This window comes from Condylura cristata, unplaced genomic scaffold (assembly GCF_000260355.1).
Source record: "Condylura cristata isolate star-nosed mole 26May11 unplaced genomic scaffold, ConCri1.0 scaffold00067, whole genome shotgun sequence".
Taxonomy (NCBI): domain Eukaryota; kingdom Metazoa; phylum Chordata; class Mammalia; order Eulipotyphla; family Talpidae; genus Condylura; species Condylura cristata.
This window is the reverse complement of record NW_004567168.1, coordinates 21,029-26,728: the sequence shown is the minus strand read 5'-3', so window position 1 is coordinate 26,728 and position 5,700 is coordinate 21,029.

Below are 5,700 nucleotides of genomic sequence, written 5' to 3'. Positions count from 1 at the left end.
TCTGTGTCTTTACCCGCAGGTCTGTGCTTCTGACCCTCCCGACAGCAGTCTGACACAGGAGGCTGATGCCTGCTTGGCTCTTCTGCTTGTAGTAAGGCACTAAGGGGCTTGACTTCTGTTCTTTCCCTCCATCAGGAGATACAACAGGAGGCTCCATGAGCTGCGAGATGCCCCAGCACAGCGCCTGGCCGGCTGCTCCCAAAACAGCAGCTCAGCAGTCAAATTGTTACAGGAAGCCCCGACAGGAAATGGGGTGCCTGACTGTGAGTGCTCTGTGCGCTTAAAGTGGCTGATAATAATACCCAACTGCAGGCACACAGAAAGGTTGATCAAAGGTTGATCAAGGGTTTACTTACAAACGTAGGGGAAATGAGGAAAGGAATAACTCAGGGAGAAAGAGAGAGAGATAACTTGGCCATGCGTCCTGCCAGTTCCACTGACCTGGAATCCCAAAGGCTGCTGAGAGCCTGAGGGGGGGGAGAGCTAAGAGCCAGAAGGGGCAGGAAGGGCGGTTGGGGGGTGGGGGGTGTGGAATACCCACATGTCCGTGTCTGGTTTAAAAAAACTTGGCTGCTTAGCTCCCCCTCAGTTCCCAGCACCCCCTCAGTGATGACGGGATTTGTAGTTTCCTGTGTCCTGATGGCTTTGGTCTGCAGTGGGGTGGGGCCCACAACACCTGTGGCGGCCCTGCAGGGACAGCAACGCAGTCACACAGGGAGCAGCTCCGGAGGACTCTTGTTTCTGGTGGTGGTGGGTTAGGACATTTCACCAACACAAGGCAAACACCCAGGTATTTTATCGGGTTTCGACTGCTATGAAACAGATTTCAGGTGTTTCAAGGGCTCGTATGTAAAAGTGTCTTTATTCTGTGAACAGAGGCCAGAAATGAGTCATTTCTATAGAAGTTTTGGGGCCCAGCCTCTGTCATCACCTCCCCTCTCCCACTCCGTCTCCCCCCATCACAGAGCAACACCAGGTGGGATTTCCTGATCAGACTTAACACAGGGCTGCCTGGGCAGGGAGTGGGCGCCTGGCACTGAGGACCAACCTCACCCTAGGTGTGTCCAGTGGATTGTGATGATGAGAAAATGAGAAAGAAACATAATTTCCCCCACTGTCATGTTACCCCTCCCTCAGGAGCTGAGGGGGGCCCTGCTCCATCTCTCCCTCCTTCCTTAGACAAAGGCTCAGCCCAGTGACCCGGTGACCTGGGCTCCTCCTGACCGTGGGCCAGGCCAGCAGGGCACAGGCTCCCCCCTCCATCCTGTGAGTCCCCCTGAGCTCTGCTCTAGAGAGTAGCTGACACCCATGGAGGGAGTGACCTCCCCTGACCCCTGACACGGAGGGGTGTCAGGCTGGAGCTCCCTAACTCTGAGGACAGTGGGGTTTGCAAAGACACCAAAGAAAATGAGCTTGAAGTGAACATTGGGGCTGGGGTGGAGGCTGAGGGGGGGGTCAGGGGAAGCTGTCAGGGGTGAGGTGCTACCACATCCCAGCAGGGGCCCCAGGGGGTCCTGCCCACTCCCTACAGCTCAGCCCAACTGTCTCTAAACTTCCTCCTGGCCTCTGAGCCGCTGCTCTCTCAAGCCCTGCTCAAAATAGCTCCTTGGTGGGACTTTTGACACGGAGTTGTTTGATCTATTTTTAGGATTTAAGTTCATTTATGCGGGGACTATGTTGTGTACCTGTGTCTCCTATTTCTCTCTCTCTCACACTCACACAAGCACACACACACTCCCCTTCCTCACACTGGGGTTTGTCTGACCCTCTGTCCCTGGCTCCTCTCAGAGCCCCCCTCTCTGCAGCGTCACTGCTCAGGGTGTCTGAGCAGCCCCAGGAGTCCCTGCCCCTCCTGCCTCTGACCTTGTGGGAAACCAGTTGCCAACCTGGATGGGGAGCAACAAGGGCCCCCAATCACTGCTGGCAAGAATAGAAAATAGCATGTCACTATGGAAAATATCATCAATTTCTCATATAGTGAAATACACTCTCATCCTCAGACCTGCTGGTTACTTCTTAGCTGTTTACCCAACTCATTATAAAATTTATTTTTACAAAATACCTACACACAGGTGTTTAGAGGGGGGCACCCCCTACCCGTGGGCCCCACACAGTCATTCCATCCCACTCCACTGCAGTGGTGAAGTGTGGACACAGGAAGGAAAGTACTTTCCAGGGAGGCAGTGGGGACCTGGCCTCAACCGGGTGTGGAAGGGGAGCCCCATCAGGGAGGGTTAGGTCAGGGGATCCCCAGGGTGTGTGCTGAGATGGCCCCAATGTGTGGTCTCTTCCCCACTCCATCCTCCAGCCCCCCAACCTCAATCCGAGGCCCCTCTACCCTACACCTGGGCAGGACCCCTAAATGTGAAGACCAGGGAGACCCAGGAGAGGCTGAGAGCCCAACTCAACCAGAGCAGCCTCAGGAGACAGTCAGGTCTAAACGTGGGGTCAGGACAGGAAAGGGAAAACCACAGCACTCAATAAAACAGAGTTTAGTAATAATGCTCATCCTTGCTTCATCAGCTGCACAAATAAAACAGTGATGTAAGATATTAGCAACAGGGACAGTGAGTGGGGGAGACACAGGGACTCTGTACTCAGTTACATTCCATACATTGCAGACTATTTTTAAAAATGAGGTCTACTTAAAATACAGCCCAGCAGTGTAGACTGGCCCATTCCAGGTGTCCACACATCATAGAGGTTCAGGGTGGACCCTCCTGCCCAGGGTGAGCACACCCCCCTTTAGAGCCTGGGCGTAGCCCCTCCCCCCCAGACCAGGGGTCCAGGCCTGGCGTCCTGTCTCTCCTGGCCTGTGTAAAGGGACAGGGCCCTGCTCTCTGCACCCCTCAGACTCTTCCTGCCTCCTCCTGCAGTGAGAGTCAAGGTTGCTCCTGCGCTCTAGTTCCCTGGCTCGCCTGTCACCCTCTAACGTTTAACTTAAGGAAAGTCTTTCTAGATATGTCTGCTTCCGTATCATCCAGCCTGAGAGTCCCAGGCTCTTGATTGGAATTTTAGTTCATTTATTTTTAAAGTGATTTTTGATATTGTCAGATTTCAATTTATCAGTTTGATATTTATTTTTTAATTGTCCACATCTTTTCCATTCTTTTTTTTTAATGCTCTAATCTTTTTTATTCTATTGTTTTTTTACCTTTCTTTGATTCAAGCAAATATTTTTTCCTGTGAGATTAATTCTACATGTGGCTTTAGATATATTTATTTCTATATTTTTATTGTTGTATTTAAATCCATTTCTTTAATTTTTCACGATCAACTGACACTATATCCCATAAAATATAGGAAACTTAAAGCAATATAGTTCATTTAACCACCCTAATTTTATGATGATTATATATATATATATTAATCCAAAATACATTGAAGCCAAATAAAACTTTATAATACAAAAAATTAAGCAATCGTATCTGTTAAATAAGTTAAGACAAATCTACAAACATAAGAGTGTGATGTGTGTCTCTGTTGTTAGTTGTGGCCATACATGCTTGAGTTCTTGTCCGTGTCATTTCCGTCGGCCTGGAAGGATCCTTTCCAATTCCTTAGGACGGAACTGCTAGCAATCAATTCTCTGCTTTTAATTATCTATAGGGGATTTACTTTGTCATCTTTATCCCCACTTTAAATTCTTAAGATCTTTACATGACATAAAATTCTCCAATTAGATGAACAGTTAGAGAAATATAAATGATATAAGTAACAAATAAACAAACAAACATAACGGAATCCTGAGCCGCCATTGAGCACAGACGGCGCCATCCCCTCATGCTGAAATGTCTCTGGCCCCTTCACACTGGTGTTTTGAAATGTGTTCAGTGACACATTTTTACATTGTTCGCTTGTGTACATGCGTGACTTCTGCCCTCAGGTGCTGTCCGCGTGCACTCACCTCCCCCAGACACCGTGAGCATCACCGCAGACTCTTGGCTCCTCCCTCCCGTTCTTGACTCCTGGCACCCCATGAATGTCTCCACTCACAGTTTGCTGCTAGTTTTGTCTTTGATTCCCAATCCCTTGCATGGTTTTCCTCTCAGTGAAACCATCCAATAATTTTCTTTTTTCTTTCTGACTTCACTGGGCATAATCCCAGCTCTGTGTCACTGCAAATGGCCTAAGTTTGTCTTTTCTGATGGCTGAGTAGGACCCCGCTGTGTGGATACCCCACATCTTCTTGATCCAGACATCTGGCTTGGGCATTCAGGCTGTTTCCATTCTTTAGTTGCTGTGAATAGCTGCGCCTTTATATTTGACCCTCTCCCCACCCCACCAGGCAACTGTGGCTCCTTTCTGCCTGTAACTGAATTTCCTCACTCCATTACCGTTTATCATAGTGAGGGGGTTTCTCTACATCTGCCAGTGAATTCTACTTTGAAATACTTCCCCTGTTTTAATAGGCCCACCCCAATCTCCTTATGGTTTCTAGCTGCACAGCGTATGTATTTCCCATCAGTTTACCTAAAGTGTGTCTTTATACTGAAAGTTCACCTCCTGTAAGCAGTATATTGTTCACTCTTAAAGAATCGTTAAGTTTAAGGTTAATCCTATTTTTAGAGATTTATTTTATGTATTTATGCAAACAAGAACTGGGGTGCAGAGTGAGGGGCAGAGCAGGTGGATAATCTGAAATACACTGCTGAGGGGAGCAGCGGGCAAGACAGGAGAGGTCTGCTGTGCCATGTGGGCCAGCTCCCGGGTGGTGGATTGAATTCTTGCAGCAGTGGCTGCCTATAGCGTCATAGGGCTGAGATTTAACCCCTTAAACTAGCAGGGGGGCCTGAACTTTATCCCTTTAACACCTGTGTGAGTCAGATAAGTGAGACTCTATCAGTTCCATCTCACAGGAGAGTGGAAACATCCCCGTGGTTAGTGTGAGACAGACCTGGGACACAGACCCTGGGGTCCCCACTGTTGTGTTCCCAGGACTTCTCGATAGATCATTGAAAGCCATCTGATGTCACAAAGCTTTATGTGAGAGGGCCACCCACAGCATGTCTTCCTGATAACTCTTGAGCCAACTATGCTATTTAACCTCCTCATAACCCGGCATATTTAAGGCGCGATCACCCTCTAGCTCAGGCTCACAGCGTGTCTGTGGTCCTGTAGTCCCTGCAGCGAGCCTGATATGAGGAAGCAGGGGACACAGCGGTCACCCTTCTCCAGTCTAGCCTGGGTCTGGCCACCCCACCCACTGCCTGGATGGCAAATTGAGGCAGCAGCGTGACAGGGGCTGGTTGTGGGGGTGGGGGGCCGCGCTGAGGACAGACACAGGCAGGATCAGGACACTTTTCTCAGGTCATTGTCCCCAGGAGCCCAGTACCAGCAGGACAAAGGGCAATACTCTGGGGTCTAGAATGTGGGAGAGTGTCCAGTTAAACTGCCTCCTGTGACCCAAAAGAGCACATAGTGCTAATCTGTCCATGACAACTGAGACAGTGGCTCACTCTTTCCTGACTGGGTTTGGAGGACAGATCGACCAGCAGTGTCCCCAGGGCATCTGTCCTGACATCCCGGCCCCGCCCGCACCCCCCCATAACAACAGTGTTTGTGTCACGTCACTGCCCAAGACACGCACATGTCGGTGTCCTTGTGATATTGACCTTCATTAACAACATTTTGATGAAGAGATTTGAAGAACTTGCAGAGATTAACAGACAGCTACTGGTGCTTAGATTGATATTGGCA